Source organism: Musca autumnalis, unplaced genomic scaffold (assembly GCF_047663935.1).
Source record: "Musca autumnalis isolate F117 unplaced genomic scaffold, ASM4766393v1 scaffold_3, whole genome shotgun sequence".
Classification (NCBI taxonomy): Eukaryota; Metazoa; Arthropoda; class Insecta; order Diptera; family Muscidae; genus Musca; species Musca autumnalis.
The window spans coordinates 56,770,121-56,782,867 of record NW_027411866.1 but is presented as its reverse complement, the minus strand read 5'-3'; the positions used below and the strand labels follow the sequence as shown (position 1 = coordinate 56,782,867).

General features: G+C 38.6%; 2 long non-coding RNA genes across 2 annotated transcripts; both read right to left on the bottom strand.

Annotated features, from left to right (window-relative positions):
- Positions 1-896: 896 nt before the first annotated feature.
- Positions 897-3,027, bottom strand: LOC141397621 (uncharacterized). The gene is made up of 2 exons (XR_012411454.1): positions 2,615-3,027; positions 897-2,537 (listed from the first exon to the last, which is right to left on the bottom strand). It is a non-coding gene; the product is annotated as an uncharacterized lncRNA (long non-coding RNA).
- Positions 3,028-4,253: 1,226 nt separating this feature from the next.
- On the bottom strand, positions 4,254-12,470 carry LOC141397617 (uncharacterized). The gene is made up of 4 exons (XR_012411449.1): positions 12,331-12,470; positions 6,619-6,855; positions 6,462-6,556; positions 4,254-4,335 (listed from the first exon to the last, which is right to left on the bottom strand). It is a non-coding gene; the product is annotated as an uncharacterized lncRNA (long non-coding RNA).
- Between the last annotated feature and the right edge of the window lie 277 nt (positions 12,471-12,747).

Sequence of the window (12,747 nt, the reverse complement as noted above, 5' to 3'; positions counted from 1 at the left end):
ACTACAAAAACGACCTCTGAGCGTCCGTATCAATGACATACAGATCCAGCAAAAACAATGTAAGTGGTGCAATGTAGAGTTGTGATTTCACTGAATCCTTCGATGCAGTCCACGCGGAGTTATGAAAAATGCAATCCGTTCGATATATTTTATAAGCAGTTGCTTTAGAGATCCCTGCAAAAAAACAGTTGCTTGATCCCTATAAGTAGCAAGCCGTTTCTTCAAGAGGTGTTTGCGGAGCAATACTTATTTTGTGAATTTTGCATAGGCATCTGCACGTAATATGTGTTACTTGATGGCAACCCCGATAAACAGATGACAAACAAAAAATAAGAAAAAAAGGTAATCAAATTTGTCCAAAAATAATTGTGATAATATAAAGAAACGGATGTACATATACGCGTGTGCTTCTATGGAAATAAATTAAATTGCATTCCTTTCCAGTTTTCGTGTGTTTTGTGCCATTCATTACTCAAATTATTTAATTTTCATTCAAAACGATGGGTCTTTTCCATTCGTTTATTTTTGACGTATTCGTTACGAATGTTACGAAAACCAAAAAATACGAAAATAAAAAGCTTTCATTTGTTTGTCACACGAATACAAACATCAACCGCTATGAAAATCAAATTGTGTCTTCGTTCATGAAATCGACGAACGAATGGGCAAAAACTTTTTACAAAAACACGCTGTTAAGCTGATAACACATCCAACGTTTGGGTAAAGTTTTTGTGTATTTTTGGCCGTTTTTACACTGTTCGTCATGATGCCGAAAAATTTATATTCATTTGAATATATGCCGGCAAACATATTGTTACGGAATTAGATTTAACTAATCTCCGTGTAGACGTTGTTTTATTCCCCGATACGATTTGTACCAAATAAAACAGGGTTCGTTTTAGATTACGTTTCTACAATGCTTTATTTACTTTATTACACTTATTCAGAACCGACTTTAATTACAAAGCACACAGCAAGTCTCTAGTTAGCACGCAGCTCTTATTTAACCGATCTGTTCAGTTCAACGCTTAAAACACAACTCATTTCGTCATTGCCAGTTCCCCTGTATTTATACCCCAAAGTCTCCTTGGTCTAGAATTATCCAGAAAGTCTGGCAACACCTCGAATCTGTGCAACGAACACACAGACGCACATTCGAACTAATGGGTGCTTTACACGATATGTATTTTACATATGGGTTGTCACTTTGCGTATGCATTTTGTATATAAAAAGTGACAACCCATATGTAAAATACATATCGTGTAAAGTACCCATAAGCGAACAACCATACTCACATACATACATGGGGGGAATACAGGCGGACGACAAGCACAGTAATGACGTAATTACAACAACAAACAGATGCGAGAAATAAGGAAGTGACAAACTAAACAATAATTGCATGACTATGGCAAAACAAAATAAAAGCACATTAATGAAAGGTAAAGTAACATCCAGAATAATGAAGAGAGTTCTACATGGTAGTTGTTGTTGCTTAAATAAAGTAACTGCGTAATAAAAACTTTACGTTACAATTCAAATTTTTAAATTAACGGAAATTAAACTAACTAACTTAAACCTATCAGTTACATTCGTAACATTTGTTGAGGGAGATTTAGCGACACGTAGTAGGAACGAAAACACTGAGGTCCCCTTGCCCAAACAGTATGATAATGCCAAAAAAAGGTAGAGGAACTAATTTGGGGGAACTCTGTGATCTCCACCATGATGCATAATCGTATGGGATATATGGTCCAAAATGACCTGAGTCTCACTTCTCCGGTAGCCAACACCGGGTCCAAACAAATGCTAGTCTTTCGTATCATACATAACATATGACGAATTCAAGACATGCATGCGATTATGAAACATCAGAGTTTCGGATCATTACTATTACTGGAATTTGGTTTTACTGGTTCGAAAATTCAGAGGGTTTTTTTTTTGTAGTAATTGTAGTGATTCCCCATACGTATCAAATGTCAAGAGAAGACTGGTGCGGAAATGGGCTGTCACCAAACAACTGAGAATACGGAAGCCTGCCTTATATTTTATTTGATCGCTAGCTAACTTCTGTAACTCATCTCAATTAGAATTTTGGGGAAATGATGTATGCAAGAGTTTCGATAACCAAAGTATGCAGCTTTCGTTGTTTTTGCCCAGGAGGAATACCAGAGAAAGTTAGAAAGAAACAGAAAGTTAGATTGACTTGTAGGGCGAGTCGCAATTGCATACGTTTGTTTCCCAGCCAAATCATTAAGTTTATTATGATGTTCTGGAAATAAGGCCGGCGATGTTGTGGAAACACAAATTCTTGGCCAAACAAAAAAAAAACCTCTTGGCCAAACTATGTGGCGTGTTGGATAGCGGCCCCGGCTCATAGGTTCCTTTAGGTTGTGGTAAGAGCAGGGGTATACTCTATGATGCGGGGTATCCATAATAGCGTTCCCAAGGGGAGACTGAACGAGTGCGATGGACTTTCAGTGGTGTTAGTCTGGAGTTGGAAAGCATGTTTTCATTTTTGTAGGGTAGTGAGATGCTATGGCGAAAATTTAAGAGTTTATTTAGACGATGACAGAACCAGATGTAACTCATAAATGGCCGGATGGTAGTTACCTGGGATGTCTTTCTAGATTTCGATTGTTTATATTTGCTAAAAGATTGCCTCCCAGCCAGCGTTTTTGTGGGAAGTTCCTTTGCAATGTAGGCCTATGTGTTTTGTTTGGTGAAAGCAGCCTGCGCCGGTTAATTGCTACCAAAACATTTCAGACTAAATAGGCCTCTTGTATTTTCATTTCATAGACTTAATTATGTGGCGTGTTGTCCATTGCCCATTTTAGCGATTGCCATGCCGGCTATTCTTGTTGGGGCATGAGCAATCCAATTGATTATTTTAGTTTTCTCGATAAAGTGTGGATTTTTGTCGTTAATATTTGTTGAAATGTATGATTTTATGTTTTTTATGTTTTTTTCTGAGGAAAATTCTAAAACGTGCTGATACCTCCAGTGCCAAGTGGAGGTATGAATCAGCTGTTTTGTGGAACTTCTTTGTTTGACATGCCAGGGTTGGATAAGTGCAATTGTAGGGACAGGGTTGTATGTAAGAGCGTACAGTAAGAGAGTTTACGCGCTCATAAATTGGTTAATATGATGAAAGTTTCAAGGCCAGGCGAACAATGAACCTGACCGTTGTTCAAGCATGGGTATTTTGTTGGTAGGAGAGAGACGTTTTAATGGTACCGGAGAACATCGACGGGCTAACAAAATGATGGTTGTGTGAACATTTACATATTGAGAGCAATGTTACTTTGATTTTATTTTTCTTTTGCGAATTTGATCAGAAACGTTTAAATCATCAGCAGAGTTTCACGAACAGTACACAGTTTGAATAAAGTTCGATATTTAAAACTTGAAATTTCATTTTAAAACGTATAACTGAACATTTAAATTTTTACAATCCACGTTTAAAATCAAGAAATAACTGGTGTTAAAATAATACCATTAAGTTATTTCTGCAGATAACGTCTATAAAGTGTTAACAATTTTATTAAATTCTGTACCAATTTGTTGTTCAAAGTGAAGCGAAATTGCAGTCAGATGTGAGTTTGAGCGTGTATTACATAGCCGAAGTGTGTTGTAATGAATTCTTCTTGTGTAGTGTCCTTTGCTTTTGCAGTAAATTTGGCCATAATCAGCATCCTAAGGAGCATTTTAAATTTGGTCAAGAGCGTGGCGCAAGTCGGACGTAAAGCATCCTAACCATTTAGTCTCCAGACGGTGGCAACTGAATTTGCCTGTACAGTGCGGGTTGTGGAATTTTTGTGGACCGTAGTGAGAGAAACTCCGAGTGATCCAGCTTCCACTTCACATCCACAATTGTGGACACACTGTGGGACCAGAATATATAAACCAAGGCTAAGTGATAGCATAAGTTAAGGAGCTATCTGAAATTAAATTTTGTGTTTGTCTGTGTGTTGTAGTTAGTTTTAGTAGTAAGTTTTCTAGTTCAATATTTAAATCTTTTTATGCCCTTGTTAAATTGTTAGGGATCTATCCTAAGCCAACAACCAAAGTAGTAGTCCGGTAGGGATTCCATCTGGAGAGAGCTCAATCTGGGTAGGGATTTCTGTTCTTCTAGGACGAAAGTAATACCGAAGATAAGAAACTGAGGCTAGATCCTATATAGTATTTCTATTTTTGATAAATTTTCTTTGTTTTTTTTTATAATCCATTTTAAAGTGAAACATCGTAAAGATAAATTTGCTAATTTCAATTTATTTTTTTTTTTTTATATTTTGTTCTTAATTTCATTTTATTTAAAGAGCAATATAGTAAAACTGAAAATAGAAGAGAAGGAAGGTTGAAAAGATTAATTAGTTTTTTTTATAATAATTATGTGTTTTTTTTTATGTAATAAATGATAAGTAATTGATTGAATATGTTGTGCTAAGTTTATTTGGTGGGAGGGGAAAAGGATAAGGGGGATATGTCGGGGATTTGAAATATAAAGATTGTTGGTGGCGAGATGAAAGGGGTTCCTGGGAATTCAGGAGCGTAAGGATGGGAGGGTAATGAAGGGGACCGGTATTCCGGAGTCCCCGGAAAGCGTTGGTTGGTGTTTCTCATTGTCAGTGTGGTTAGTCCATGTTTGTCTCCAATAGTTTTACTTGTTGTGCCCTCAGGTGACACAGGGTTGAGAAACCACGACCCATACCAATAAAGCCAGGGCAGTCACGGTGTGAGGGGGGTACGCAACAGTAATGGCGCCCAATAAAATATGACCAGAGCCAAAATTACTATCTGATTTTGGTGATACAATAGAAAATTAGTAGTTTTTGTAATTACCGCCTATGTAATCAAATTATGGCGAGATAATGTGAAAGCAGAACTTGTAGTGATTGTTACAACTGTTTGCTTCAGTTTGATTACAAAAACTACTAACGTTCATGATCCAGAGAGAGAAATCGAGACCCATTTGTATATAATGAGACTGTTGCTCGATTTCTGTCTATGAAAACAGAAACTAGAAACCCAAATAATTATTATGTTTGGTTGTTCGTTTATATTTGTGTATGTATGTACGTAGTATAGAATGAGAAATAATAACCAACGCATAGCCACCAACAAACGACATATCCTTAGAAAACTTATCCTTTAGACCCTCTCTAAATGTTTATTGTTTTAGTGTGTGTATATTTCGCTATATTGAGTAACCAATCGTTCCCAACTTTGGCATATTACAAAAAAATTTGAATTGCTTTTGATAAGTATATGTCGATATATGTTAACCAATCATTTTGCTAGGCGATTTTGAAACTCATTTTAGTCAAGGTCAATTAGGGTTTGTTGTCTCTTTTTACCAACAAGATGCCGCTTGATCGGTCTCCGCCAGGGCAGAGTGGTGCAGGAAATAACTTGGCTCAAAAACCGAGTTTGACCAGCCCTGATAATATTTCCAGGAAAACTCCAACGGAAGGCATTGCAGCTTCGCTCAACACTTCTAGAATGGATTTTTCTCGACCTCCCCCATTGATCACAAACCCAGCAGATAGACAGGGAAACACTCCTGAGAAATATGCATCAATGGTAACTGCATTAATAGAAGATGCCAATAAGGCGTATAGGTCTCAACTGGAAGAGTGGTTGAAACAGAGAATCCAGCAAGGTATGCAGTCAGGATTTGAACATATTATGAGGGAAATAACCAAGCTCAATGTGGGTAGTAGGCAAACAGAGTCAGAACTAGAAAACTATAGTATGGGTTCTTCTAGAGCAGGTGGATCTGTGGATGGACAAGATCAGATGAATAGGGCCCCAATTAAGCCTAGGCCAACGACAGAAAATCCAGCTCAGAGGAGGTTGGACTTTGACCTTCCGCCACAGGGAAACATACATTCCATTCCAAATTTCCAACCCGAATCAGTTGCTACACAAATTAATAGACATCGTATTGTTGTGGATAAATGGAATTTAAGCTTCGATGGGAAATCTGGTGGGTTAGATGTGGAAGATTTTGTCTTCAGAATTGAACACCTACAACGCTTATATGGGTGTCCATGGACTGAGGTCATTAGGGACTTCCAACTCCTTCTTAAAGGAGACGCGAAGGAATGGTTTTGGGTGTTGATCGGAAACCAGCGCATAGACAACTGGACCGATCTTAAAGAAGCCCTAATCCAGCAGTACAGGTCCAGTAGGAGCGAGTACGAATACCTTCGCGACCTAGAGGAAAGGAAACATAAGAGTGGGGAATCCATAGATGAATATTTTCACGCCATGAAAAAGCTGCGAGCTAAGTTACGAACACCATTGCCTGAAGCCGATATGATCAGGATAGTGAAAAGAAATTTACGTTCTGATCTATCCCATATAATATATTCGATGAAAATCTATACAATTGACCAATTAAGGGATGAGTGTAAAGAGTTAGAAAAAAATTACTTAAGAAAAGATAAATACGTACCTCTGCCAGCTAAACCTCTACAACCAACTCGTCGCCCATATCAAATCAGTGAAGTTTATCATGACGAACCTTCAGATAATCCAATAGATGAAGACCTGGTAATAGTAGAAGAAGTAAATCAGAAAAGGCCAATAGAAAGAAAACAAATTACACTTACATGTTGGAACTGTAAAGCTTCGGGACACACATTTATTGAATGTCCAGTTCCACAAAGGGCTTTATTCTGCTACCGATGCGGTTGTCCTGGAGTGACCTGTCCCACATGCCAGAAGTGCCTGGGAAATGGCCGGAAGAGTGTGTCGAAATCGGGAGAGGCACGCTCTGCTCCACCTCCCGAACAGTAGCGGATGTTATAGGATCAGGTTCCATCGACTTAGGAAGTGAGGTGAAGATTCTGAAAAGAGGTAGGAAAACGAGTACAAAGGTTATTAGGAGTGTAGTACCAGTCAATAAATTAACTTATGAACAAAGGTTGGAAAATTATAATAGGATTAGGAATAGAATTTTTGGTAATGAAGAGAATAGGGCAGAAAATAATGATATTCCTGAATATAGTAATGAGAATATGGTTAGCAATACGAATAGAAAAATAAGTGAAGGGAAGGAAATAAGTATAGGAAAAATTCAGAAGAATTTAGATATAGTCAGTAAAAGCGAGGAAGGAGATAGTTGGTTTTGTAATAGGAAACTAAATAGAATTAAAAATGTTAGAAATAAGTTCAAAAATAAGAAACAATTGTGTAACTTAGTTAAGCGTTCGGTTTTAAGTTGTTCCACTGTAATTTTAGATTCCTTAGATAATAGAGCCTATGCTATGTTTGTGATAGGAGATGTTAGTTTGAAAGGTCTTTTAGATTCGGGAGCGTCTGTGAGTATCCTGGGGAAGGAATGCGACCAGGTAGTGGACCAGTTACAGACGAAAGTAGAACCTTTCTGTACATCTATTGGGACAGCTGGAGGGAACCATTTTTCGATCGTTGGAAGAATAAAAGTTTTGGTGAAGTATGAAGACATGGAAAAAGAAGTGGTCTTCTACCTTTGTCCCGATTTGGTCCAAACAGCATATTTAGGAGTAGATTTTTTCAAGGCCTTTCAACTGGCTCCTAGCATATTTGGGGTAAATGAGGTAAGTCAGGAGGTACTAGAAGAATTCCCACCATTGATAAGCGAAAATTCAGAGCATGAGCTATCAGATGAAATGCGCCAGAAACTAAAACAGGTGAAAGGGTTATTCAAGTCTTATGAAGAGCATGGGTTAGGTAGGACTAGATTAGAGAAACATACTATCGAGCTTGTGGACGGTGCTCAGCCGGTGAAGGAGCGGTACTACCCCGTTTCCCCAGCCGTTCAAGAGCTTATTTATGCCGAAGTCGATAATATGCTAAGGTTAAGAGTAATCGAGGAATGTTCTAGCCCATGGAGCAACAGATCGACTTTAGTTAGGAAACCGGGAAAAAATCGTCTATGCCTGGATGCGAGGAAATTGAATGAGAGGACCATAAAAGACGCATACCCTATCCAGAATATTGAGGGAATCTTGAGCCGGCTTGAGGACACCTACTTCATTAGTAGTGTAGACCTCAAGTTCGCATTCTGGCAAATAGAGTTAGACCCGAAATCCAGACCCTACACCGCATTCACAGTACCTGGACGGCCTCTGTACCAATATGTGGTGATGCCGTTCGGTCTGTGCAATGCGGCACAAAGACTTTGTAGGCTCATGGATAGGGTAATTCCAGAGGAACTCAAGACAAACGTCTTTGTCTATTTAGACGACTTATTGGTCATTTCATCAGACTTCGAGTCCCACATGAATCTCCTAGCAAAGGTGGCCGAATGCCTGAAGCAGGCTAATCTAACCATAGGCTTGAAAAAGTCAAAATTTTGCCACAAAGAACTCCACTACTTAGGTTTCATCGTTGGAGGTGGAGTAATGAGGCCAGATCCGGAAAAGGTTGATGCCATTCGTAAGATCCCCTTGCCTAAAAATGTAAGAGAGGTTAGAAGTTTTATTGGAGTTGCCGGATGGTACCGGCGATTCATCAAAAACTTCTCGGAATTGACGGTACCGCTTACAAATCTTATAAAAAAAGATAGGAAGTATATTTTAAATAATGAGGCTATAGAAGCATTCAATAAAGTCAAATATGCCCTTACCCATGCCCCAGTATTGGTTCACCCGGACTTCAAAAAACGGTTTTACATCCAGTGTGATGCGTCCAATGTGGGCATAGGGGCCGTGTTGTTCCAGAAGGACAATGAGGGAAACGAACGGCCAATAGCATTCTTCTCTCAGAAGCTAAATAGTGCTCAGATGAACTATAGCGTCACTGAGAAAGAATGCTTGGCGGCGATAATGGCAGTTAAGCGCTTCAGGCCGTACGTGGAGTTGATGCCCTTCACGATCATCACCGACCATGCGAGCCTGAAGTGGCTGATGTCACTTCGAGACCTCAATGGTAGACTGGCGAGGTGGGCCCTTCAGCTACAAATGTTTGACTTCGAGATTGAACATAAGAAAGGTTCTGAAAATATTGTAGCGGACATGTTATCAAGAACAGTAGAAGAAATGTTGATGCCAGAAGATGTAGTAGGGTTTGATACAATGGAATTTGAGTCAGAAATGTATTTAGAGTTAATAAAAGCAGTCGAGGAGAATAGGGAGAAATTTCCAGACGTTAAAATCGAAAACGGCATGGTTTTTAAACGCACTACGTCCCGTGTTGATATGGAATTAGAGGAGTTCGAATGGAAGCTATGGATTCCAGAGAGCTTAACGAACACTCTCATACAAATGGCTCATGAGCCTGAAGGTAAATCGCACGGAGGCATCAAGAAAACTTTAGGACACTTACGCTTAAAATATTATTGGCCCAACATGGCAGTTCAGGTCCGAAATTTCATCCGAAACTGTAACACTTGTAAAGAGTGTAAAAGCTCTAATCAGCACCTTATGCCAGAAATTGGAAACGAAGTTATTACTGATCGTCCATTTCAAAAACTTTATGTAGATTTTTTGGGTAAATATCCACGATCGGGTAAGGGTAATGCCTACGTTTTGGTTGTGGTGGATCATCTCACCAAATTCGTATTTTTGAAGCCGATGAAGGAAGCAACCAGCGCCAATGTCATTAAGTTTTTAGTAGAACAGGTTTTCCAGCAGTTTGGGGTGCCAGAAACAATACATACGGACAACGGCAAACAGTTTGTGTCCAAAGATTTTCAAAAGATGATGAATGCCTATAAGATAGACCACTTAAAGACAGCTTTTTATTCACCCCAATCAAACGCTGCCGAAAGGGTGAATCAAAGTGTCCTTAATGCCATCAGGTCCTATTTGAACAATGACCATACGAACTGGGATATAAATTTGTCCAAAATTGAAATGGCATTGAGGACTTCAGTCCATACAGCTATTGGGGTGACACCATTTTTTGCCTTATTTGGACATAATATGTTCACTTGTGGAAAGGACTACAAGCTGGCTAGGAAACTAAAGGCATTGAGCGATGGGGAACTCATGTTATTAGATAAAAATGATAGAATTAGTATTATAAGGGACCTAATAAAGGAAAATTTACATAGTGCATATGAGAGAAGTGCTCTCAGGTACAACAGGCGAGCCAGAGTAGTACGTTTCACTCCTGGTCAAGAAGTGTACAAAAGGAATTTTGTTCTTAGCAAATTCCAAGACAATCGAAATGCCAAATTCTGTGGAAAGTTTACAAAGTGCCGAGTCGCAGAAGTTCTAGGAAATAATATGTACCGCTTAGAGTCCTTAAAAGGGGATCCTTTGGGAGTATATCACTCGAAGGACATAAAGCAGTGAACGTGCAATGAGGAATTCTATCGAGCCACTTACTTTATAGTGCAAATTTTATGACGATGTGCAATATTAGAGTAAGGATGTGTCTCGGTTATGATTTATTTTTTTTTTATGAATTATTTGCCTTATTGTATGCGTCCAGTGTTTTGTGTTCCACTGTGATATAGGACCTAAGTAATAGTTTTAGAGCATCTGTGATATTTACCACCAAGTTCTTCCTTTACTACATCCAAAACTACCTAAAACATAATTCCGGGTTGCGGTCTTAAGTCTTTTGTTAGTGCCCGGCTAACTCAGTCGCAAATATTACAAGTAGTCACACAAGAGAAATGAAAGTGGTGGGTGTAGCCTACGTTGGGCGCGTCAAAAAAAAAAAAAAGAAAAAAAAAATTACATTTGTCGAAAAGATTAGTTACTCAATTTCTAGGTATAGAAGATACAGGTTATTTGGGAACTTATTATTTTAATAAGGGCAAAATATCCTTATTAGTCTGATAACGACCTTGGACGTTCACATAAATACCGTGATCACTGATATAATGAGTACCCTTATTAAGGTTTAGAGTAAGTTTAGTATAATTAACTATGATGTTAGTGAATAGAGATGTGAATCTACCAGTGTAGAGCTCAGTGAAGAAGTTATGACGTTTTTAAGAAAATTCCTATTGTATAGTAAGGTTTTGAAGATGGAGTAAAGTATTCATGTAACTTAAAGAATTAAAAAGAAATGTTTGCGAAACCCGCTATTGCCCTATCGGGCTATCGTACTTAGTATTTACGATTCTTGTCTAGAGAGACGATGAATGAAATAAAAATAGAATAAAATGGAATCGATTTTATAAATCAATTCAATCACTATGATAATCCCAATTGGATTGGAAAAAAAATTACGGGTTAGAACGGTATAATAGGTAGAACCTAGATATTGGATGAATACAGAACAGTTTAGTTCATTAAAATACTAATATGACGGACCACCAAGGCTTCCCTCACACTGGTGTTTCTGCTGTGTACTTTGAAACTCCAGAGTTTTGTTGAGGGAGATTTAGCGACACGTAGTAGGAACGAAAACACTGAGGTCCCCTTGCCCAAACAGTATGATAATGCCAAAAAAAAGGTAGAGGAACTAATTTGGGGGAACTCTGTGATCTCCACCATGATGCATAATCGTATGGGATATATGGTCCAAAATGACCTGAGTCTCACTTCTCCGGTAGCCAACACCGGGTCCAAACAAATGCTAGTCTTTCGTATCATACATAACATATGACGAATTCAAGACATGCATGCGATTATGAAACATCAGAGTTTCGGATCATTACTATTACTGGAATTTGGTTTTACTGGTTCGAAAATTCAGAGGGTTTTTTTTTTGTAGTAATTGTAGTGATTCCCCATACGTATCAAATGTCAAGAGAAGACTGGTGCGGAAATGGGCTGTCACCAAACAACTGAGAATACGGAAGCCTGCCTTATATTTTATTTGATCGCTAGCTAACTTCTGTAACTCATCTCAATTAGAATTTTGGGGAAATGATGTATGCAAGAGTTTCGATAACCAAAGTATGCAGCTTTCGTTGTTTTTGCCCAGGAGGAATACCAGAGAAAGTTAGAAAGAAACAGAAAGTTAGATTGACTTGTAGGGCGAGTCGCAATTGCATACGTTTGTTTCCCAGCCAAATCATTAAGTTTATTATGATGTTCTGGAAATAAGGCCGGCGATGTTGTGGAAACACAAATTCTTGGCCAAACAAAAAAAAACCTCTTGGCCAAACTATGTGGCGTGTTGGATAGCGGCCCCGGCTCATAGGTTCCTTTAGGTTGTGGTAAGAGCAGGGGTATACTCTATGATGCGGGGTATCCATAATAGCGTTCCCAAGGGGAGACTGAACGAGTGCGATGGACTTTCAGTGGTGTTAGTCTGGAGTTGGAAAGCATGTTTTCATTTTTGTAGGGTAGTGAGATGCTATGGCGAAAATTTAAGAGTTTATTTAGACGATGACAGAACCAGATGTAACTCATAAATGGCCGGATGGTAGTTACCTGGGATGTCTTTCTAGATTTCGATTGTTTATATTTGCTAAAAGATTGCCTCCCAGCCAGCGTTTTTGTGGGAAGTTCCTTTGCAATGTAGGCCTATGTGTTTTGTTTGGTGAAAGCAGCCTGCGCCGGTTAATTGCTACCAAAACATTTCAGACTAAATAGGCCTCTTGTATTTTCATTTCATAGACTTAATTATGTGGCGTGTTGTCCATTGCCCATTTTAGCGATTGCCATGCCGGCTATTCTTGTTGGGGCATGAGCAATCCAATTGATTATTTTAGTTTTCTCGATAAAGTGTGGATTTTTGTCGTTAATATTTGTTGAAATGTATGATTTTATGTTTTTTATGTTTTTTCTGAGGAAAATTCTAAAACGTGCTGATACCTCCAGTGCCAAGTGGAGGTATGAATCAGCTGT